This window comes from Ailuropoda melanoleuca, chromosome 12 (assembly GCF_002007445.2).
Source record: "Ailuropoda melanoleuca isolate Jingjing chromosome 12, ASM200744v2, whole genome shotgun sequence".
Lineage (NCBI taxonomy): Eukaryota > Metazoa > Chordata > Mammalia > Carnivora > Ursidae > Ailuropoda > Ailuropoda melanoleuca.
In genome coordinates this window covers 62084426-62109258 of record NC_048229.1, presented here as the reverse complement: position 1 = coordinate 62109258, position 24833 = coordinate 62084426, and the positions used below count along the sequence as shown (strand labels likewise).

Genomic DNA, 24833 nt, shown 5'->3' with positions numbered 1-24833 from the left:
TGATAACATTTTATCTTATGCTAAGCCACAAGAATAAGCATGATAAATTCTGTAAAGTGGATATTTTATAAGATCAGCTCTCCAAATGTAATGTCAGATAAATACAAATTAAAAATAAAAGGCAAAACAAATAATAACAATTAAAATTCATCTCTAAATAATTTTTGGTTAAAGAATAATGGGATCTAAGTTGCTAATTATTTAGAAATAAATGTAAGAATATTTTATTGTAAACACATGTTATATTTCCAAAGCTTTACTCCAAGGCAAATTCATAACAGAAGTCAATTCCTTATTCAATAAGAAGTAATAAAAGTAAACTAATCAGTCTCTTTCAGATGTTAGACTGTGAGTACCTGGGGAAACGAGGCAAATGCAAATGAAGATAAGAATACAAATAAAATGAAGTAGAAAACAATTAGAAAATGAAAGAGCTAACTTATTCCAATGTCTGTCTACCTTTCTTTCTCTCCCCGTATCAAAAATAAATAAATTGATCAACTAGATCAATTTCAGATAATCTTATTAAAAAATAGGAGTCACCATTATCCTTAAGGAAAATTAAAGAGACACTGGATCATTCCAAATATTGAGAAGGTTTAAAAATAAGAGAATACAATTAAAATGTATAACCCTAGGTCATCCTTGATAAAATTATTGATAAAATGTATTATTTAGGGAAGAAGTAGAAATAATTGATATTGGCTAAAAAAAAAACAAACCCACAGCCCACTAATTAATTGAATAGACCAATTACCATAGAAGAAAACAAAAGCATACGGTCTAATGTGGCAGACTATTCCATCGATGGGTTCTGTCATCCTGTTGAAGATTGGATCATTTGTGTGAGTCATAAATTATTCTAGAATGTAGGCAAAATATGAATATGTGCTTCCAAGTTAGTAATGTCACAGACTATGTATATTTGATAGACCTTTCTATCAAAATACAAAAAGACAAACTAGCAAAACAGCATATATTTCAGAGTGTAGGACCATATGTTGCTGTGATTATGGAATGGATTGAAAAGCACATTCTCAAAGCCAAACAGGCCCTATTGCTCAAAGAATCTATGGGAAAAATGTCTCTGAATATATAAGATATCAATTGAATCTATCAATCTACCTCTCTTGCTCTTTTTTCCACATATGGATTTCTCTGTACATACCATATATACATGCACTCTATCTCACAGAAATACACACACAACTTTGAGACTGACATTCAATGTCTAACTTTAATTTGAAGTCCCAGGAGTTTCATAATGAGAATGACAGGTGACCATCCACGAACATGATAAGTACATTCTTAACCCGGTAATTCCAGGAACCTGCTCCTTGCTGGGCTTCCATTAACTTCTCTATTACTACTTGCTTTTAAAAATACACAAATAATAACCCAAAGAGATGCAGAAATAAAAGGGTTGGCAAGTGAAGCATTTCAACCTAGATGACTTATTTGCAAGAGAAAAAGTTGCATAAGTAATGGCCAAGAACTCAATCATTGGAACAAGAGAAAATTAAATCTAAGCTCAATAAATGAATACATGAATGTGGCCAGTATTCCAGGGAAGCTGGGTGGTGACTTTGGACACTACTTACCCTCGCTCTTAGAAAACACAGGGCTTGATTTTGCCCAAATTGGCATAAGCAAAACAAAGAAACAAATAATTTTTTAAAAAACACCAAAGTGGGGACCTGTGCCTAATGAAAAGAAGTGTTGATCTAGAGACTCAAAGAAAAAGTGTATATCCGAAAATATTTTCCAAGATAAGTTAAAAATCTAAGAAGTCCAAAGCATGTCCTAGAAACAGTCGGCCTCTCTGAAACAGAATCAGGGTGTACAAGAGTTTCAGATGAACGCAGAGATGCAGAGAGAGCCACCTGGAATAAGAAGAGAAGAGAACTCTCAAAACATCTCGGTGGAATTAAAAAATTTGCATTGCAGGCAACGAAGAACAGAACTGACATCATAGGAAGTGGAATCAGAGATGTGGAGGGCAAGCATGAGGAAGACACTGTCACCTCCCACACCTTCTACTAGAGGATTTGAAACGTTTCTATTTTATTTGTTAATAATTTAGAGTTTTCCTTTTAACTTCTCAGGTATTCATTCCGCTGTACTGTAAGAATTTAATTCTTTACGTGGACATTTTCTAATCTGCTCTGCACCAGAAAAGCAACCAATTTTATTAGAAGTATGTGAAAAATAATTGCCAGTAGACATTACATTTTTTAAATAGTGCTGCCTGAGACCATGAAGAATCCTTTGAGAGTCTGTTAAGAGGTGTTGATGATCATTATTTTAATTCATCATATCTTTTTCCTGGTCCCTCTGTCATCCTTCACTCTCATCCTGCGTAGTAGAATGATTTAGTTATTTAGGTGTGTAAAGGCATCCTAACGAGTGTTGGTTGAGGTGCAAGTTTGCACCACAGCTTGGCGGCATCTCTAGAATGCTAGTGTGCTAAGATCGTTGGTTTTCTTCTGGATTTGTTCACAAAGGTGGGGTTGCTGTTGTTTTAACAGACCTAGTAACTCTTGTCCCAGTTGTAGGAATATCTGGCAGGACTAAAGATGAGGATTAACGTAGCACATTTCCTCTGAGATTCCTGGGAGCTGGGATGACCCCTCCACCCCCAGCCCTAGTTGTTCTTGAATTCAGTGAACACCTGGGCTTGTGTGTACCTTCTTCAGAGCTTCCTTCCTAGAGCCAAACACAGGTTCAGGGATGTGGATGGCATGAAGTCTCTCTTCAGTTGTTGCCACGCCTTGAAATTTGGTTCATACAGTCTCGAGGCAAAGAAGCATGAGGCCTCTGTGTAGGCAGTGTTAGTACAGGGAACCGCCTTGTCCAGCCAGGCTGCTGGACAGTTTCTGGAGTTCTCTTGAGATATGTGAGTGTCCTAAATTTTAAATAAGATAGCCTGACCCGGTGGATGGCAGAAGGGCTCAAGTTGTTCTGGGAGCCTTGTATCTTAGCTCTTCTGTTCAGTGGTGTACTGGGTGTGTTCGTTGGGGTGGTATCATCGACTTTCTTTGCAAAATGAAGAAAAAAGAAAAGGAAAAAGAAGTGGGGAAGGGGGATCAGGAGAAGGACCAGGATCAAAATATGTGTATTTCTTTTCCCTCGAGGAAAATTTGGAGAAAAGGACCCACCGTGATTCAGCATCCACCCTGAGTGAGAGAGAAGGAGCTTTTGTTTTCATGCTGCAGCCAAAGACTGAAGGGAGAATAGAACAGACAGACAAACAAACAGAACTAGTTTATTTTTCTCCCTCGGGATTGTGAAGGATGGAAAGTCATCTGGACCCCCCAGCTGTGAATCCTGGCTCAAGGGGTATGATACATGGAGCTAGGGTTTTAAGAGGAATTTTGGAAAACTATGAGTTTAACTCTCCGCGGGAGAAGGACACATCCCAGCCCCTCAACAAGCCACTCTGGCCCTGGGCGACATGATCGCAGTCAGAGCCACACCGAGTCAGAATCCCCTGCAACCTCTGGCCTCCGTGGGTCTTTTCCACACCTCTCCACCCCTAAAATGAGCAAGAGCGGTTATGGTCTAGCTTCCAGTTCTCCATCTCACTCCTGGGCACTATGACAGTCTTCAGATTGTGGGTCACTCTGAGAGCAGTATGGGTGTGGAAAGATTCATGAAGGGAAATTGCTTGTGAGGCACTAGAAGGTTATGGCAAAGCGAATGCCCCAGGTAAGGTCAGGTTAAGAGGGACATGAAAAGATCAGTCCAGCCCGAGCGGGAATGGAGAATGCATGGAGGACACACTCAAATCGTACCCCTGGAGGAGGGTTTAGTAAAGGCCTTCTTTATAAAAGTGTGAGTGGGGTGTGGGGAAACCCCAAGGTGTAGCACAGTGTCCAGAGGCTGGTAGCAGTCAGTGGGGTAGAGGGAGGGGCTGTATCCTGGGCCTGTAAGGGCAAAGAGAGGGAAGGTGGGCAGCACCTGGAAGGATAGGTTGGCAAGGGGAGGGATGCCCTGACAGGAGCTGGGGCAGTTAGAGCCAGCTTGAGAAAACTCTGTGGGTGGATGGAAAAATATATACTTTGACCTCACTCACCTCCCTCCGCCCAGTCTTTTCTGTGGGGCTCCTCAGTGGCCACATCCAAAAGAGATTGCCGGAAGGCAAGTGAACAGGACAGGAGGAGAGAGAGGAGGGCGAGGGTGGTACACCACTCGGTGGGTGGGGGGTGCACAGCTCAGAAGTGGAGGCGTGGGGAAATCTGCAGAAGTTCTGACTGCTCCCTCCCAGCTTCATCGCACTTACGTGTCACAGCGACCGTCAGCGGGACAGGGAAGAGGTCGGGACCCACTTCCCAGGTCTGCTGTGCCCATTAGACAGCTGAGGAAACACGAGGCTTGGCTTGTGTTCACTTGCTCCCTCCCCCGGGACAAGACACCAATTTCCAAGAGCAAGCTCTCTCCAGACACACCAATCCATAGACTGACAGGCGTCTCAGAATCAGGAATCATGGAAGCACATCTTGTAGGACCGTGGATGCATGTTCCCCTCACTGGGCTAAAAGAAAAACAGCAGCTCATGAAACCCCATCTGGTTAGGGTGCACGTACCAGAAAATGTGACGATCTCTTCCATCATTTGGTTTTAGTGGAGACTGTGTTCAAATGGAAGCAATCTGTCTTTCTCCTGTCTGGGAAGAGTGGTTATTAACTATGAAGAAACTGTCTCCAACAGTAGGTCAATTAATTACTGCACTTTAAAGCTGCTTCGTGAAAAACAGCAATTAATTTCACTGCATTTCTGGGTAGTTCTTCTGCAAACCTTATCCATTTGAAATCACTGTTATTATGGGTAGATATGGAGCCTTGATTATATCTGAGAGCTTTACAGGAGATCATATTCTGTTTTGGTTTTTTTTTTTTTTAAGGAATGTGGGGATAGAATTAGGTCTTAATTATCACTGGCACCTTTTTGCTATTGGAAATAGACTTAAAAAAAATGGGAAGAATTTACACCAAAAGGAGAGCTGAAAAATACTCTGAAAGACTATTCAAGTCGAAATGCTATCTGATAAGAAAAAAAGAATCCAAACACAAAATGGGACATTTCTGTTTACTTATTAATATTCTTTGCACTTTTCTGGTCTACTGGGTTAGGACTTCCGTAAGCTTTTTTTCTGGGTGAGAAATATCAAAGGGACTACTTTCACCTGTTCCTTGACCTTTTACCTCAGCTTCAGCTGCATTATCTTTAACTGGGCTGGACCTTGCTGCCCTCCTATTTGGTTTCGCAGGAAGCTACAGAGAACTTGGCTGGCTTTTGTCCAAAGGGCAGTGAGCAATAGTTTTTCATTGCCGTGTATTATGTGGCTGTGAGAACTGGCCAAATCTGGGTTTAGGGACTAAATAGAAGTTGGCCATTTCATACTGACCTTGCCAGACCTTTCTGAGGATGTCTGATTTCAAGCAATTCTTATAGGTAGAGACCAAGGATTCTCAGCCTCAGCACTTTTAACATTTGGGGCTGGGTGATTCTTTATCGTGAGGGCTGTCTTGTGCATGGTAGAATGTTTAACAGCGGCCGTGGCCTCTACCCACTAGATGCCAGTAGTGGCCCTCTCCCCTCAGTTGTGATGATGGAAAGCGTCTCCAGATATTGCTAAATGTCCTGAGGGGCAAAATCATCCTTAACTGAGAATCACTGGTATAAGTACAACTATTTATGGATATAGAGATAGAGCGATTGATAGACTTTAGGTAAATATACACGGACAGATGTATATATGCCTCATTAATACGGATTATGGGTTTTGGAAAGACTGTGTCTTACTGTTCTTCCGAGGAACAGAACCAGTAGGAAATATATATATATATATATATATATACACACACACACACACACACGTATACACACACACACACACACGTATATATACCTATATACACATCCATCCATCCACACACACATTTACACAGTTGCCCTTTGAACAACACAGGGGTTAGGGGTCCTGTCCCCCTGTGCAGTCGAAAATCCTTCTATACTTTTGTCTCCCCCAAAACTTAACTATCAATACCTACTGTTGACTAGAAGCCTTACTGATAACACAGACAGTCAAGTAACACGTATTTTGTATGCTATAGATATCATGTATTATATTCTTACAATAAAGTGAGACTAAAGTGAGTCTGGAGGCTTGAGAACCAGGAACACCAGTATCTGAGGGGCAGGAGAAGAGGGATGCCCCAGCTCAAACAAAAACAGCATATTCTCCCTTCCTCCACTTTTTTTGTTTTATTCAAGCCTTTTGCAGAGTGCATGAAGCCCACCCACCTCGGGGAGGAGATCTTTACTCAGCCTACTGATTCAAGCGCTAACCTCTTTTGGAAACCTCACAGACAAACCCAGGAATACTGCTTTACCAGCTCCCTGGGTGTCCCTGAGCTCAGTCAAGGTGACAAGGTGATGCATAAAATGAACCGTCACACCCTGTGATGTGTCTTCAGGCACACCTGGATTTCAGTGTAGGCTTTGTCAAAGCAAGCTCTGGGATACTTGCCCATCTCTCCATGTTGACTTCCTAAGGTTCAGGTGAAGAATAGGTGAGTGAATGCTTGCCAAGGGCTCGCCACTGAGCCGGGGATCCAGTCAGTGCTCCGGGAAAGCGATTTCCTGCCTATGCCAGAAGCTGTTCGTATTATGTGGACCCCTAGCTGCACCAAAAGCAGAAGAGTTACTCCATCCATCCATACATGTTTCTATCCTCTTTGCTCTCTGTCCGCTGCAAGAGAGGTCTGTCCTGGTTATGTGTCATATACTAGTTGGTCATTTCCAATGACATAGCTTTTCTTTACGAGGTACGTATGTAAGCAACGCACAAGCACATGGTCATTGCAAAACTGCAAACACCACAGATAAAGCTTCGGCCTTCTTTGACCTTTTCCCCCAAGGCTACCCTCCCCTCCAGAGGCAGCGCTGACATCAGACTGAGATGGCCCTTCCAGGCCTTTCCTTGAATTTTTGTATCATTATCATGTCGCATGTGTGAACATATGCATTTTTATCTCACACATATCTGGCGTATGTTCGTAAGTACAGACGTGGCTCATTCGTTGTCATTGCTGCTTGGCATTGCGTTGTGTGAGGCCTTGGGTTTTTTCAAGTTTGTGTCTCTCACTGACAATGCTGCAACAAGAGACTTACATCTCGTTGTGCATTTAGCTACAATAGATGCTAAGAAGGGAAGCTGTTGAGACAGAATATGCACATTTTAAATTTTAATGGAAAATGCCGGGTTGCCCTCCCAAATGGCCCGACCATTCCGCATTACCAGCATTCACAGCAGCAGCAAATCTAATTTTTTTTTTTGTTGCCAATCTGATGAAAGAAATCAAACAGATGTCTTATTTTAATTTGCATTTCACTGATTACTGTCAGGATGAGTATATCTTCTAAAGTTTGTTGGCCTTTTTTTTTCCTTTTGATACTCATGTCTTCCTTTCTTGTGCCTCCTTCTGTATCGGGTTGTCTTTTTCTTATCGACTTGTATGATTGTTTTTTATATGTTCTGCATATTAATTCTTTGTTAGACACGTGGCACAAGAGACTAAGATGCTGCACAGTAAGGGTATCACAGGGCATCAGGTTAAGCAGCTGCTGAGATGATGAGGGAGTTTTTCTAGCAGTGATGTAGGCCCAGCCCCCGTCCCTGCTTGCCCAGGGAAGGATCTGGGCATCCACTCTCAATTACACTTCTGATATTGTCTCTCCTCAGCTGGAAGTGCCCCCCATGGACTTCTGGGTCTCGTGCATCCCCGGCAGTCCCACCCCCGCCGCCTGCGAAGTCAGAGACCACAGCCTGCCCCTGCTCCGGGTAAGTAGTAACCCCCTTCCAAGCCTCCCTTCTGCAAAGGAGCGTTCCCAGGCATGCCAGGCAAGATGCTGTCCATGGAACATTAATAAATATTGTGGGCAAACAAGATTCATGATAGAAGCTTGCAAAACACTTGGCTGAACTTTCTTATTGTGGGCCTTTTTCTTTTCCCTCAGAGTCTTTGCTCTGTCACCGTGCATGATGACCCTAAAAGAGGGGTTGAGTTAAGCAGCATTTCCCAACTGTATCTTGTGAGACAGGACTTTCTTCCTAGAGCCTCTCTTCCAATCACCTCGGCTCGGCAGCTGCTGTAGGGCATGTGGTTGTGGGGCACGCAACAAGGATGAGATTTGACAGCTGTCCCATGCGCTTCTAGGAAATTATTTTCAGACCATTCTGTGTCTCATTTCCCCATGCTCTGTGTGTATCGACCATATGCAGGATATCGCATGCAGTAGACGTTCCGTGACCGCTGCTAAATGAGGGGGACTCTCAGGATACGTGTGCGAAATTGGGGTAGGACCTTCCAGGGGAGTGCTGTTTGCGAGCTTCGAGGCCTGGGTTCAGTGAGCTGTGTGACTCTGGAGAATCCACTCAGCTTCCCTGGGTGGCAGTTGGCTTTCTTTGTGGTGGGCATGATGGTACACGATTTCTGGGAACTCTGAGGCACGCTGAGTGAGTTAGCAGGTGCCAGGTGTGTTAGAACAACAGTATGTGCATTTGGAGTCTTGGCATAGTGGGACAAGTCTGGGAAACCCCAAACCTCAAGTGTTCTCTGCTGCCCCCAATCCATTTGTCTTTCAGAGAGCCAGACTGCAGGTAATACGGAAGCACTGTTGGGGCTGGGGATATAGTGGCTCATGTCCTCCCCTCTGGTTCTTCCCATGGGTGTGCCCTGAGTTTCCTGACCCTGTGGTGGCACCTCAGCCTCGCTTCTGCACCTGGGGAGGAGCAGGGCCTTCCTGGAGCAGCTGTTGGCCACACTTCGCAGTTTTTGCAACAGTTGTAGCACCAGGCCTGATGTGCCCCTTTGGCAATACCTGCCTCAGCCCGTGGGCACTGCCCTGCAGGGGTCATCCCCCATCCCTGCTGCCCAGAGCTTCCTAATTCCCATGTGCTTTGTTTTCCCAGCCCTAGGGGTGGTGGCTCTCTCCTGCGGTTGGTTGAACTGTGATGCCCTAGGGTTTCTTCTTACCCTTCAGTTATCTGGTTATCAACTTTATTCCTAGTGAACAGTTCTTTCTATTAAATGGTCCTTCTTCACATACCTGGGTTGACTTCTGTCTCCTGACTGGACACTGGCTGAGAGTGGACAGAAGGAAAAATGGATGGATGGCTGGATGGATGGAAGGAAGGAAGGGAGGAAGAATGGCAGGGAGGAAGGGAGGAAGGAAGGGAGGGAGGAAGGATGGCAGGAAGGGAGGGAGAGAGGGAGGGAGGAAAAGAGGGAGGGAGGGAGGAAGGAAGGAAGGGAGGGAGGAAGGGGCTAGATGGAAGGACGGAAGCTGTCTGTCTTCCAGATCCACATCTTGTGTTCATCCCTGGAACCCTCAGCTGCCCACCAAGCCCCGGACTGGCTGGCCTGCACCCTGCCCCTGATAGAAATCCGAACCCTCAGTGTGTGGCGCCACCCCCCCCCCAAGCCCACTAACCCCTTTACTATAGATTAGCTGGTTAATCATGATGTGTCTCCTGTTTTCTCGTGGAAATGGCTGCTCCAATGTGTTTTTCTTTAAGGTGATGGGAAGTCATCAGTGACTCATTAAAGTGTTTGGTGGTGTTGATTGCTGTTATAATGATTGTTACATTGTTGTATTAGGTTATAGCTATTAACGTTGTCTTTTTTATGGGAAACCGCTAATGAACCAGGCACAAGAACAGAAGATACTAAGCCCGTGAACTTGGTGTTTGGGGCTTGCTTGTTTCATGAGCTCAGATGGAGACTGGGGACTTTTCTAGTGTTGGGCTCAAGAGTGTGTTCTCTGAAATCAGACAGCTTGGCTCTGGCTTCTGTTCACTGTGGGTTCACTCAGCTTTCCTATTCTCAGAGTTCCCAGCTCTAAACTAGGGAGAACAATAATTAATAATAATACCTCCTCATAGGTTGTTGGCAAATAAGACACAGAGCTTGCATATTATCTTAGGGCACCCAATATCTATCTCTGTTTCTATAAACAGCCAGACCCAACAATTTTTTTTTTTTATCCCTGAAGCCCTTCTTTCTGCCCCAACCCCCACTTTGAAGCTTATTCCTGCCAGCAGGTACCCAGTAAAACGGAGAAGTGCGTATATGTCATCTTTGTGTGTCAGTGTGATCTATAGTGGCCGGCCCTGTGTCGGGCCTTCGTACATACTCACTGAATGAGCCTCTTGGCAGGCCCCAGGCTTTGGGTTCATAAGGAGTAGAGTCTGGACCCACAATATAACACTACATAAGCTTGACAAGATCCTGATTCTCCATGGTCCTCCCTTTTTTCCTCTGTAACCAGGGGTAATAAACACTGACTTTACTTACAGAATCCCTGGGAAGCTCATCAAATAAGAGGCAAATCCTCAGCCCTGTCCCCAGAGATACTGAGTCGGTAGGTCTGGGATCGCTTTGATGCTTATATTACAACAGGCTCCTGGGGAAACTGGGGTGCCATGGGGTGCCCTGAGGACTACACTCTGAGAAGTGTTGTATTGCCAGGGCACTACAAGGCCTAAATGTGGCTGTACATGGATTGCACCTGGCTGGTGTTCAGTCCGTTCTAATATCCTCTCCCTTCATTGAGTGGGAAGTCCTTGCTGGTGGGATGTCTGCTGGATTTTATGTCAAGACGTTTGGGCTTATACTTCAGAACGGCCAAAAAACAGCTGTGAGAGATGAGGCCACTTGCTGACGTTTGGGGGTGTCACTTTTTTCCTCACCTGTATGTCGAGATTTGAAGGGAACTTTTCAAGAGTATAGCATGAGATATTATATGAGAAAAATGCTTTGTAAACCATATGCTATCTTTTAAATGTTAATTTTTTTTAATTTATGGGTTCATTTTCCTTTCAGATGAGCTTTCAAATCCATATACTTGATACTAAATAAGAAATTATTTAAAAAAAATAAAGAATTGTTTATAAGGTGAAATGGAATTAGGTCAGCCCAGGGGACCACATGTATTCCACAAAGGCAGTGCTGAAAGGGGACATGGGTATCAGGGACCCACCTGATCCCTTAGGTGTGCAGGTGCTAAGGACAGAGCAGTGTGACTTGCCCATGTCCCTAGAGTAGGCTAACTGAGGTCTGGCTTGTGACATTGACCAGCGCTCCTTCCCCAGCCCCTACTGAAGGCCCCAGTCTGGTCCCCTCCCCTACTCTCCACACTCCACTGTCCACCCACACATCGCTCTTGTCCTGTCCTGCACTGCGCAGGGCGGGGTCAAGGAGCATGTCACTCCTTTCCCGTTGCCACCTGCACATTTCTCATTAGGATGAGAAAAATCCACATTTCCAGAACTCTGACCCTGGCTACTGTCTGTGACTTGCAAAGAGCTGGTGATGGGAAAGGCGACACATTCTGAGTCAGGCAGACTTAAGCTCACTGTGTAAGCTTCTGTCCTTGATGCATCTTACAGCCTCCGGCCCTCACCTTCATCCTCGCCTAGGAGATGGTGCTAAAGATAAGTTCCTGTCTTCATCAGTGTGATCAATAAGTGGGAGTAAGGAGTGGAAGAAGCAGGCATTAATTAAGCACCGACTGTGTGCCCAGGCCTTTGGCCATGTGATTCCACACGACCTTCGTCCAGGCCAGTGCCGTTGGGTTGTTATTGTCCTCATCCCCCTTGAGCCAAGTGTCACGGATACAGGAATGTGTGACCTTTGGATTCACTAGCACCTAGGACATGGCAAAGGTATAGTCCTGCTTTCTCCCTTTGGAAGGGAATACGTCTACCAGAAGTGGGACTATCAGTCGTCTGCCAAAGGTCGTGTGGCCTGGAAATGGAGCAGCAGGAACTGAAGCACGGCTGCCTGGTTCAGAAGCCCGACCTCTTTCCTGCTCATCCACGTGGGTGAGCCAGTGTGAGTGCCACGGACATGCTGGGTGTCACTTCCATGCTCTGGACCTGTGGGGACCCGTGGGGACCTGTGTGCTCAGGAACAGCTCCTGTCTCTCCCTGCTTGGTTCTTCCCTTCTCCTTCCCCCTCACCATCTCTCAGACTTTGCAATCGCCTCATTAAAATGCAATTGTGCGATTCATCAACATTATAGGAGAAAGCAGTTAGATAAAATAGAGGGAAAAAATGAGTATTTGCAAAGACAAGTAGTATTGAGCTTTCCACCTCATCAAGGGGCTAAATGCACACATGTTAGCCCTATCACCCTGATGGCCAGAGATCCCCTGAGTGTGGAGGGGGCTTTGTTTGTCTTCGGTCTCTTGTATGATCCATGATCTTTACATTGTGCCCACAGTTGTGAAAGCTAATGGCATCATTTTCATGCACGGACACGGGCCTGCCAGCTGACAGTGGTTAGCAATTCTTATTACAAATATATCTTCTAATTCCCGAGCTAGAATTGTAAAGCTTTTCTATAGTGACACTGAACCAAAATATCGAAATTGCTCAAGCCTTTAAAGAAAGCAGCAGCAAAAGGTTGCGGAACGCCTTTTAAGTAATGCTGCGGCGAGGGTCTCTGGAATACAGATGGATGCCTGCCTGAGCTTTCCTGTCACCTCAGATCACCCTGGGACTCAGACGCCAAACTTCCAAGGCCTCTGGCAGGAATGGAGCAGAGAGAGAGAGGTGGAGAGAGAGAGAGGTGAAGGGAGAGAGAGAGAGAGAGGTGGAGAGAAAGAGAGAGAATGGTTTCTTTGAATAGTCACTTCCGCGCAGTGTTCATCACTGCCCCGTCTGAACACGGAGAAGCTTCTTTGCGGTTTGGAACGGGAATGATAACACAGGTTGTACGCGTCAGAGACAACCTGTAGGCCTTTTGTTTGAAGACATTCTGCTCCCTGTTCCGGGGCCACGTCCACTTTGGCTCTTTCTTCAAGATACAATTCACTGTCCAGAGTCCAAAGGAGGGCAGCCCTTGGCTCTTCCCTCCAGCCCCAGGCTGGCGACGGTCATTCCCTTGGGGCTCCCACCAACCTCTCTACTTCTCTCCATCGCAGAAGAGCAAGTGTGGACAAGGGAGGCCTTCTGGCTTTGAAGGAAGCCTGGGCTTCCGTCTTGGACTTACAAGTTACGGCAAGACGTCTAACCCCTCAAAGCCTAACTTGTTTCACCAAAACGTGCTTGACGATATTTGCTTTGTGAAATTGTTTTGTGGGTCGAAGGAGATAATATTGGCCTTGGCGTGAAAGACGGAAGTTATTTGTGTTTGTATGGCTTTTGTCATGTGTGGTTTCTGGTGGCTCTCTTCCCTAGAAGATGGGGCTTCTCAAGGACCTGGGGGGACCCACGGCTCTCACCATGCCGCTAGGACTTTCTTCCCATCGTCTGACCTTGTTGACCTCTGAGTTGGCTTCTCTCTGCAGGCAAGCTGTCTCTCTCTGGGGTGAGGAAGGTACAAGGTGACAATTCCGTTGAAGTCGAATCACACCCTCATGGCTTAGCGTTCCATGGGGACGGGCTGGCTGGAATGGAGGACTCCTTCTCCTCTGAGATCCATAGGTTAGTCTCAAGGAGGGCTGACTGGCGTACTTGGGCCACATGGCCACTCATGGATCAGGTGGGGTGGGCAGTACGGATGTCAGCTCCCCATGTGACATGGGGCAAGGACAGTTATCCAACAGAAACAGACTGCTAGAACAAGGAACGATCCTTGGGGCATCAAAACCAACAGATGTGCCCCTGCAAGGCCAAACCCTGCTTAATAAATGAATTAATCGACAAACAAATGAATGACAGTGGGTTTTTGTACAGAGAGCCCTGGCTAGGGAATAGGGCAAACGGAGTGCATGTCCCAAAGCCTCAGTTAATTTGAGTGACTGGGTACGTGTAGACTTGCTTCTCTGGGCCTGGTGTCCTGGGCGATAGAATTTTCTGGTTGGATTAGGAGATCTCCAAGTCCCCTTCCAACTGCACCTGTCTATTATCTCATGCTGCTCATTAAGAAAGGATTTTAAGTTAATTGAAACAGGGCTCTTTGGCAGGCTCTGGAGAAAACCATATAGATATCTATAGGTTAAGTAGAAGAGAGGGTAATGACACACTTTCCCTGGCTTAGGGGGAAGAGTAATTCAGAAAATGAAAAATAAGTAAGACTAGCCACCCTATTTGGGATAATGCTGTCCTCTCTTCAGGGAAGACACAGACAGGAATGGATGGTCTGCACGTTGACCAAGGAAGGGTAAGCTTGTCCGCAGGAGGGGTGGGGTGAGCTTAGGAACAAGAAAAGCACAGGGAAACCCCACATTTTTTTCCATTCTTAGGTGCAGACTCAGCTTATGGGTGATTACTTCGTATGCCACTGAATAGGTGGGGAAACAGGCTCAGAAAAGTGAAGGAACTTGACCTTGTCACCCAGCTGGGACTGGGGTCAGAGAGCCCCTGGGCTCCACTCCTTAGACCCCATGGAGGGGGTCGAGCAGTACAGGCCATGTGCTGGCCTTAGGTCACAGATGGGGTGACCCTAACACAGAGACCCGGTATCAGCCGTTCGGTGTTCATGGCCAGGCAGCCACACCCACTAGCCCGCTGAAGCTTGGAGTGCTGGAGTCCTACCTCTCTTTCCTCCAGCCCTCCTTCTTCCCACCCTCCTACCTCCCAGCACACCTGACACAGGACTCAGGATGCCCTGGGAGAGCCATCCTGTCTGGGGGAGGGAGTGGACCTGAGTCCAACAGACAGGCAGCTGGTCGTGGCCCAGGCTGGAGCAGGAGGCCCGGGCCCTGGGCCTGCAGGGCTGGAGGCGCTGCTTGGCTTTCTCAGGCCAGCCTTCGTGACTCTTGTCATTTCTTCTGTCTTTGTCTCTGGTTCTCTTCAAGTCTTTGCCCCTCCAGCATGTTTCTCTTTGGTTCATTTGTCCCTTGTGATTCCATTCCATTTCACTTCTCTTGCCACTTCTCTGCTCCTGTCTCTTCCCACCTGCCCCCAGCCCGTTTCTTCTCTTGGCTCCTCTCTCTCTCCCCCTCCAGCACCCTCCTTCCACTTCCTCTCTGTCTCTCCCCTGCCAGCTCTGGCTCCTGCCCGGAGTTTTCCCTTGCATAGCTCAGCCGCTCTACACAGAGCCCCGCACCCTTTCTTGCCCAGGCCTGTCTCACTCTCCATCTCTAAGCACAGGGTGGCTTCTGTTGATGCCCATGCCTGGCCCTGATGGAGAACCACCCCCTCTGGGCCTGCTTGTCCCCATTCCCTCTGAGGCCCTCTCAGCCTGGAAACGTTGATGAAGTTCCCCCCTACCCCCAGACAGGGGCCTGGCTCTCTGGAGAATTGGGGTGGGGGGTTTGCTGCAGAGGCAAGTAGCTAAGATGTGAGGGCACAACACTGACTCTGCCCTCTCCCTGGGCCAGCACAGCTCCCTTCTGCTTGCAGGCCTCCCCTTCTAGAGAACTCCACCTGTTCTCACCTCTCACAGTGTATGTGAGGGGCCTCAGGAAACCAGTGCTCTGTATTGTGGGTCCTCAGCAGGTGCCGCTCCCCTGTGTCTCCAGATATCTCCAGAGACCATCCCCCAACTCTGCATGCAGTAAGCATTTCTTGAGCACCTACTATATGCCTGCTATGGTACAGGTACTATTCTAGCACCTATAAAGTGGGGAACAAGCTGGGCATGACCCCTTCCATCACAGGGCTCATGTTCCATGAGCATAGCAGACAGGCAAACAAGAACTGATGATGCCATGGGGTGAGGGCTCAGGTGGGGGATGTGCGTGGCCTGAGGGCCCGGGGGTGTGGGCATGGCACCTGGCCAAGTCAGTGCGGTTTAGGGAAGCGTGCCCTGAGCGAATGCTCCCTCAAGCTGAGACTGGAGGATGTATTAGATTTCCCTGGTGAAGGTGTAGGTGTATGTGTAGGGGTTGGGGGGTTGGCAGTTATCCAGGTAGAAGGAACAGCCACTGTGAAGCCTTGGATGTCAAGGAGAATTTTTCTCACCTTGCCTTCTTCCCCAGGAGAATACACCTTATCCTTCAGGATTCAGCTCTGCCTAGAACCTCCTTCCTCTGAGTTCCTATAGCCCCTTCCCCATTCATAGAGTGAATTCTCAGCATTTTTGAGGTCTGCTATATGAATGGACATGTGGGTAGATGAATTAAAAGAAACAAAACAAAACAAAGAAAACGAAGGAGCCTGATCTGAACTCTGAGACTGCCAAGCGTCCTCCATCTGCCAGGCTCCCTCAAGAAACACCATTTCCTTCCAGTGTCCTGGGAATTTTGAAAAGGCTGATCCATCATTATCTCTGGCTGCCAAGAACTCCTTTTTTTTCCTCCAAGAAATCAAACTAACCCCCAAATGTTGGGTGTGTTTTGTGTGTGTTTCCTGCAAGCCGAGGCCTGGCTTTCGAGAAGTAATCAATTCCAATTGATTGGCAAAATCTGACTCATGTTCTCTCGGCCAATTTTGGATGGTAAAGTTCATTAAAAGCAGGCCTCTGGCAAGCCGACACCCCTCCATGCTACGGTAATAAGGGCTTATTATGCCAACCAGCAGGATCTGCCCTAAAGAGTCCCTGGCATGGTTTCGTGGGGACTTGCCCATCTGCAGCAGGATTTTTTGAAAATGAGTAATTTGACCATGATAAAGATCCATGAGGAGTTTTTCCAAGCTTGGCCTGGAAAGGACTTGGAGAGGACCCTCCAGAGAAGCGTGAGAGCTCCTTGTCCATGGTGAGGTGCAGACCCCTTCCAGCCCTCCTCCTCCTTTCTCTTCTCTGACCCCCACCCCCAGACAGATTTCTCTTGGCACCACCGTCAGGAAATCTCTTTGGCCCCTGGCAGGCAAAGCACAGCTTTCGAGGCCTGTGGCCCCTCGGAGAGGTGGAGCACACGTCTCTCCTGCAGCCGTTTGCTTCCAGAGGCTCCAGGGGCTGGAGCTAGGAAGGTCTAAATTTCTTCCTGAATATGCACAGGGCAGCCGCTTCTGGAGGTCACCAAGTCTGATGGCAACTGGCAAAGGGCTCCCTGAGCGAGTGTTCCAATCTGTAAGTCGGAGTTTGCTTTGGGCTGACATTTACGGCGTGCCCGTCCTGTGTCAAGCTCTGTGTTGGGCTCATTCACACGCAGAGCTACCTTCACGGTTTTTATAACAACCACCAGAGCTGGAGGTCACAGATACTCTGGTTTGAAAGTAAAGCACAGTGTTTTCTTTTCCATTCTAAAATGTTCATGTGGAGGTTCTAAAAGGTCATGCAAAACAAGTGCTATTATTATTATTATTACTATTTTTGAGTTATGGGACTAGGGGGTTGGGAGAAGTTCTTGAATTTTCACTTTACACCCTCATCAGATTATTCATGCATTTAAGAAGTATTTACTAAAATGCTTACTTTGGAAAATATAGAAATGTAGGAAAGAAAAGCATGCTAACTGTTAGATACAGTTCACATTTCCATTTTCATCCAAGTACATTAAGCCTCACGTCTATCCAAATTCACACAAATAAATGATGAGCCAGGATTTGGCTCAAATCTGGTAGTGGCTGTCACCTGACTGGGGTTTCTGAAAGTGCTTTCTTACTTGACCCTTGGTTGTGGGAGAGTGTCTGCTAGAGGAAAGAAAAGGCTCCACGCTCAGATGAGACTGGGATAGGGTGGGTTCCGTGTCTAATAATTGATGGCTCCTGATTAATTTGCTTAGTGTTTATTTGCTTATTTAAGGCTCTGAGAAGGCCTGCAAACTTATGAACAAAGAATCCTCACCTCCCACAGAATCTATGGGTCAACAGACCAGTTTTGGAAAATGCATGCTTCTTTTTGCCAGTGCCCATCTGATCCCCTCCTCCCACTCAAGTCTCTGGAGTTTGTGTGGGCAGATGGGGACCCCACCGGGGCCTCAAGGGAGAAGTGACCTCCTCAAGTCACTGCTGGGAGGAGCACTGGGAATCACAGTGGCTGACCTATTTGTCTTTTAACAAAAGAGGAAGCTGAGCAAGAGAAAGGGGAGCACCTCACCCAGTGTAAGGGGGGAAGGTCAGTGACAGGACTGGCATTTGAACCCGGCACCCTGAGCAGGACCTGGCTCCTAGTGGATGTGGCTGCTGTAGAGGCCCAGGCTCAGGCAGGGTTCTGACCGATTCAGGGCCTGGTTGGTCCAGCTGTGGTGTGGCCAGTGTCTCCAGCAGAATGGGGTCATGAACTCTAACTTCAGCACCAGAAGTTCACCTCGTTGCCTGGCTGGGTTTTGCTTTTTGCCACATAGCAGAAATGATTTGGGGACCTACAGGATAGGTGAATGTTACTTCTGCTCCATATTCTCAGCGGCCCCCACCTTCTCATGGCCTGGCAAGCTGGGCCACAGCAGAGGAACCCCTGCTTGTTCTGGGGGCCCCCGGGGTCCCGGCTCTGTGCCCAGTGCTCGGTTGGGCTCCCTCAGTCTGCCTGATACTCCGGGGGATGGGCAAGCTTGCACCCTCCAGAGATGACCAGGCTTGTGTGTTCACAGCTGAGAGCCCAGGCCCCAGAAACCTCTCCCCATCTTCCATGGAACCATCACTGAGCACTGACTTTGGAGTCCCAACCCTTACTGCTGCCCACAGGGATTAGAAATCCCTAAACCACACACTCAGTGATTTGTTTTTTTGTCTTTCACTGAGCATGAACCTGAGGCCAGGAGCCATCCAGACCAGGAATTCAAACATAGTAAGACATCTAGTTGGAGAAGGCGTAGAAAGAGCTCCCAGAAGTCAGGGCACTGATAATGCTGAGTTCCAGGTGCCAGGCAGCTGGGATGCACATTGAAGGGTGAGACAGGCTTACTACCATGGAGGCAAGAGGTTTGCCTTTCCTTCCACCGGGAACAGCTTAGCTAAAGCACTGGGGCCGCTCAACAGCACATCTGGAGCCCAGCAGAACAGCAGCCCGGGATCAGGGTGGATTTGCAAGGAAGGGAGTAGATACAGCTTGAGTGGTGGACAGGGTTTAGATTAAGACTCCTCACAGGTCAGACTGGTGGAATGACAAGAATGAGGCACATTCAGCAAAGTCCCCCTCTGCAGTGTGGGGTGATGGGGGGAGGCCCCGAGGGAATGAGTGAGAGCCAGACAGAAGTCACCTGCCCAGTCCCCATCCGGGTGATGCCTGGACTGTGGAGTAGCACAGAGGTGGTCATGGGAGGGAGGGTCTGCTCACATGGGCGGCTGAGGAGGAGGGTCTGGGTTGACTTCCACGTCCGTCACCAGCCTGGCTGCAGAATGCAGACCATGGTCTCCAGTCCCTGTGATTTGATCCTTTCCCCTAAGAAGGACACATGAATGACATAACTAAGTATGAATGGATGGCTTGACCTTTCAAGTCTTTCCCATATTCTAAGTCACTGAGATCAGTCTTTGCTTCAGGCCGGGTCTCAGACGCAGCGAGGACAGGTGGGACAGCCCACACTGGGTGTGGCAAGAAGGGAGGGCCTTGTGGGCAGAGGACACAGCACAAATCAGTGGACTTTCTGTTACCACCTTGCACTGGCAATTCTGAACAACCTCGGGGATCAGATACACCTTTCCCTCTGGTGGACTTCTCACCGCACGGACTGGCCTTAATTTGGGGGCTTAAACATTCAGCTGCCAAACTTCCTGGCTGATGGAAGCTAGTATCATTTAGAAGGCCTCACACTTGACTAGCAGAAGCCTTGGGAAAGTTTCTGTTTGGCAGGCTACTGAGTCTGGATGTGAGGGCTTTTGAGCTCCTTCCTCCATATTTTTAAACTCTTCACTCTCCCCCTTATATCACTCCCCCTCTCCCATCATCAGACTCCAGAACAAATTGCCTGGCAGTGTGGGGACAGCTTCCCAGCTTCTTGCCAGCAAATCTTCGGGCGTATTACTGACCAGGGCCTCCAGCCAGGAGGAGGCCCAGCCTGCTCTTCCTCTGGGAAGGCACTCTTAAGGCCCTAAATAAACCTCATAAGTCATGCAAATGCTTCCCAAAGGAGCCTGAAGTGTTTGGCCTTTCTCCGGGGGCAGCAACAATGGTTCACAGGGAACATACAAAATATTACTCACGGTGGGTGCTGTGTCAGGGCCCCTTGGTATTAAGGCTCTAAATAAAGCTTTGTAATGGATGGAGTGGGACTAGGGGAGGAACTGTAGGCGATCCCGGTAGAAGGGATCTTTGGAGGCACCTCCTGGGAGGGCAGAACCTGGCAGCTGGCCCAGGGGAGGGCAGGGATCAGGGCTCTTCTCACACAGGGCTCTAAGGCCTGGCTGTCAATCGCCCACGCTCGGGCGGGACGTCTGAGGCTGGCAGCCAGCAGCGTCCCCAGCTGTTCTTGCCACTGTGAGTCTCTTGCTATTCTGCCTTCAGTTTCCATGAGCAGATTTTGGGGATCTGAGTTTGGGGTGGGGTTGGTGGTGGGCTGAGGCTGGGCCAGAGCCACCTGGGGATAGCACCTGACATGGGGACACGGCCCCCACCTGGAACAATATTTTGTGTGTTCTTCCTGGACCGACGTGACTGCCCCAGAGGAAGGTCAAGTTCCCACTTTGACAGTAGGCCCTGGTGCACTGGCTTGAGACTGTAGTCCTGGTTCCCACCCGTCTCTCAGCTGTAGGACTCTTGTGTACGCCACGCAGGCCCGGGTTCGGAGCTGTAAACGCAACACTTACTGCAGGCGTGGGGTTCATGACAATGGGTGAGGCTGCTTCCGGCCACATCCCTCCCCGCAGCTCAGCTCCTGCAAGGCTTGCTCTTCGTACCCTCACCCAGACTCCCATTCCGACACACATGGGCTTCCCCCCTGGGAACCATTGAGTGAGAATGACATCTTGTTGCTTTCGTTTTTTGCTTTCTGATGACGAGGGAGGGCGGCTCTTCTTTGATGTGCTTTGGGGGTTTGTACTTCTGTGAATTGCCAATTCAAATGTAGGTCATTTTCTGTCTGTTTGTTTAATCTTTTACCTATTGATTTGTGGACATTTTTATAGGTTCTTTTTTTTTTTTTTAAGATTTTATTTATTTAGTTGACAGACAGCCAGTGAGAGAGGGAACACAAGCAGGGGGAGTGGGAGAGGAAGAAGCAGACTCATAGCAGAGGAGCCTGATGTGGGGCTCGATCCCATAACGCCAGGATCACGCCCTGAGCTGAAGGCAGATGCTTAATGACTGCACCACCCAGGTGCCCCCTCTTTTTTTTTTTTTTTTTTTAAAGATTTTATTTATTAGAGCATGGGTTGGGGGGGGCAGGGGGTGGTACAGGGAGAGGGAGAAACAGGCTCCCCACTGAGCTGGGAGTGTGACAAAGTACTTGATTCCAGGGTCCTGGGATCATGCCCTGAGCTGAAGGCTGATGCTTAACCGACTGAGCCACCCAGGCACCCCTATATGTTCTCATCTTAAACTTCTTTCTCCTCATTAATATTTTCTCAGTTCTATATTTTGTTATATATTTAATTCAGCATTTTTGTTCTTTCCTTTCACAGCATTTGTGTTCAGAAGGCCTGACTCACCTCAATAGGATAAATATATTTTTCTGTGTTTTCTTCTAATTATTTGGTACTTTTACTTGTTCAACATTTGACACTTTAATAATTCTGAAACTTACTTTTGTGAATGATATTAGGTAAGGGGTAGGTAGGAATCTACTTATGAAGAGCCAAAATTCCATGAATGGCCTATTGTTCCCACACCATTTCTCAGTTGATTTGAAATGTGCCTTTTGTGGAGCACGTAGCCGTGCATATGTGTTTCTCTGTACATAGGCGTGGATGTGCATAGCATACGCATGAACATAGATCTGTATATCTGAATTCTCTGCTTCATATTTTTAATGTCAGTATGGGGAAAGAGTGAAGGAGGCACTGTGGTCCTGGGGCCATTTTTGAGGTCTTGGCATTGATCAAGAACCAACATAACAAATCTTTGTTAAGTCTACATTGCTCAGTACACATTTAACAGATGCATATTTTTGTCTGCCCACAAAGAACTACATTTCCTGGGGCCTTTGCCTTCTGGGAACTCCGTGGCCTAGTGGGTGGGCAGATATTGGACATGTTTTCAAGGCTGAGAGACTTATAAATAATTAAATTGGCATTTAAAATCCTGGATTGGATCCTGGAACAGAAAAAGACATTTGTAAAATATTGTTGATATCCAAATGAAGCCTGTAGCTTAGTTATGGTAGGTACCAATGTTAATCTCCTAGTGTTGATGAATGGATGACGGTTATGGAGGAGGATAACCGTAGGGGAGGCTGGATAAAGGATATATGGGAGCTCCCCATATCACCTTTGTAACTTTTCAGTAAGTCTAAAGTATTCAAGGCTAAAAAGTTTATTCAAACTTAAAAAAAAATCGGCATGCAATGTTAATGCAACACTGGATATGCAATTATGAGCTCCTCTCTGGCAGTCAGTGAACATGATTCGGAAGGGGGGGCCTTGTACGTGTGTGGCTTCTGAAAGACGCTTCACTGACTATTTTCAGAGTTGGGTCTCTTTTTTGCTATCTGTAAAACAGGAGAAAGGTGTGAGATGATCTCTGAAGCTCCTTCCACATTTTGGAGGTAGGGTTATTTGCTCTACACGGAAGTCCCCTCACTCACAATTCTTCATGCATCTGCAGATGCCTGATGGGATTTGCTTCCCAGTGGGCCTGGGTCACGCTGAAAGAAGCCAGAAGCTGGGGTGGGAAGAAAATCATTTGAATTGCAGGTCAACAAACTGACCAGCTTTTGTCCTTTGGCATGGCACTTAAATTCTCAGGGCCTCGGTTTTGCTCATCTTTAAAATGGGAATTAAAAAACCACTGCCCACTAGGACCTCCACAAGGATTGCCTGTGGTAATGCCTGTGGGAGACACCTTGTAGTACCTGGTGAGCTGTGGGTGCTCCGGGAATGCAGTTCCCTTGCTTCCTTCTCTCACCCTTGGAGCATTTCCTCTCCCTTCAGGTAACACAGCTGCGAAGGAACGAACCCTGCTTAACAGCTGAAATCCCATTTAGAGATCCTCACCGTCCTCTTCTAAATTGTCATCTCTCTCCGTGGTAGCATTTCTTTCCGGGTGCTGGGGACAATCAAGCAGGCAAGATGCTTTCTCAGTAATGCAAAATGTGATTTTTCCAGTATGATATTGCATGGGGAGGACATCTGAGTTGAAAGGAATTTTTAGTAGGCTCACTGTCACAAATCGGGTAGCAGGAAATAAAACAAACAAGACTCAGGCAGTAGTACATCGGCAGTGTCAAATTTCTTAAAAAGCAGCCATGTCGTCCTGGCAGAGGTTTGAATATCAGCCCCATTCTGGGCACAAAGTGGAGAGATAAAAGCAGGAACTTTGGCAGGGCCCCCATCACCCTCCCCGGGAGAACGAGGGCACCATTCCCAGACCTGGCCCGCAAATGGTGTCTCCTGGAGTTGTGCACTGTGCCGCCTCCAGGGGGCGCTAGGCAGTTCCTGGGCCACATCCTGGCTCCCTGAGGCGCCTGAGGTCTCCCTGAGACCAGATCTCTGTAGGCTCCTCATCTGTCTATGAAATGGGGGTAGGATTAAATGAACCCCTAGGGTTTATAGCATCCTATTCAATGCCACCTTTTTGTTTTCATAAACTCTCATTAAAATTAGCGGCATAGAATTTGCTGGTAGGTCAAATTCCCCCTTTACTGAGACTATCTGAAAAACAGGGCATAATGTGAGAAAAGAGGAACGCAGGTGTCCCTGCACTGTGATGCTATTTTTGTAAAGCTCACAAACAAAATCTAAACAACGTACCATAAAGGGACACGTGTATATATATGTATGATATGCATATGTGTATATATGTTGTATAGATGCACACTAATATATATATTATATATTACATGTTATTATATTAACATATATATGTTAGTATATACAAGCAATCTGACAATGGATGAATACACAATTCAGGCTAAAACTCCCTTCTGGCGGGCAGAAGGCGCAGACAGAATGAGAGAAGGACTTTCGGAAGGTCTCAGTGCTTTGGTGACATTATTTCTCAGGCCCAGCCTGGTCAGTCCGTGGGAATGGGTTTTATGATTTCGCTTTAGATCTTGCTCATACCTGATGTATATTTCATTATGTATCAAATATTACATAATTTAAAGAAACCCAAGGCAACCACTCTGAAAGCGAGTTTATGTGAAGAGGTTTATCAGATGGAATAAAGAAATCCAAAACGCATTATTGGTCACCAGAGGTAGAGACAGTGGCGCAAGACGCTGAAACTCCATGTGATGCTCAGCTTCCACACCCATGCTGTTCACCCTCAGCACGTGTGGCTTGCTTCCTGTTGTTTCTCAGGTGCGGCAGGCCATGGGCTGGAACTTCTGTGTCCCCCAACCTTCTGCACACAGGCTACAATTCTGCTTCCTGCTTTGTTCCCTGTGTGCACCCCCCCCCATAACTCTTGCCCCAGGGCTGGAGATGGAGGGTGCGACTTTATCACAGGAAGTACATTGCTTGCTTTTTTTCCTCTCACTTTTTCCACCCAGGGCTTGAGGGTCATTCTGCACTTGGAACTCCCATGCCATCCCTCTCTCTATTACCTGTTCCTATTTTATATGGTCTTGTAACCCGTAGAACACCCCCAGCATGAGGCGTTTAGGGGATACGCACTTCTCTCTCCCATTCCTGGATATGCTCATTCTCAGTTTCTCCATCCCTAAAATGGGCACAGCAGTGCCTGCTTCCGGTGGACATTGTGACAACACTAGGAGAAAGCTCAGTGTGGTCAACCCCCAGCATGGGAACCCGAACAGAGGGGACAATTTAGAGACAGGTTCTTTCCCAAGCTATATGGCTCTCTTGCTTCAGCAGGCCACTTGGCCTTTTGGTGCCTCAGTATTCCTATCTGTCAAGTGGGGCTCTCCATCTCTGCGTGTTTGTGGGGCTCCGAGGCCG

The 24833-nt window shown here is 47.3% G+C and overlaps 1 long non-coding RNA gene across 19 annotated transcripts in view; it reads left to right on the top strand.

Moving 5' to 3' along the window:
• The window catches only part of LOC105237265, a 493381-nt gene that overhangs the window by 283934 nt on the left and 184614 nt on the right, over nucleotides 1–24833 (top strand). For 15 of the 19 annotated variants that reach the window (XR_004618904.1, XR_004618910.1, XR_004618911.1 and 12 more), the window contains 2 exons: nucleotides 7748–7846; nucleotides 10364–11900. This is a non-coding gene — a long non-coding RNA (uncharacterized LOC105237265). The remainder of the gene's footprint in view (nucleotides 1–7747; nucleotides 7847–10363; nucleotides 11901–24833) is intronic. The other 4 variants (XR_004618898.1, XR_004618899.1, XR_004618902.1 and 1 more) reach the window with 4 other exon arrangements.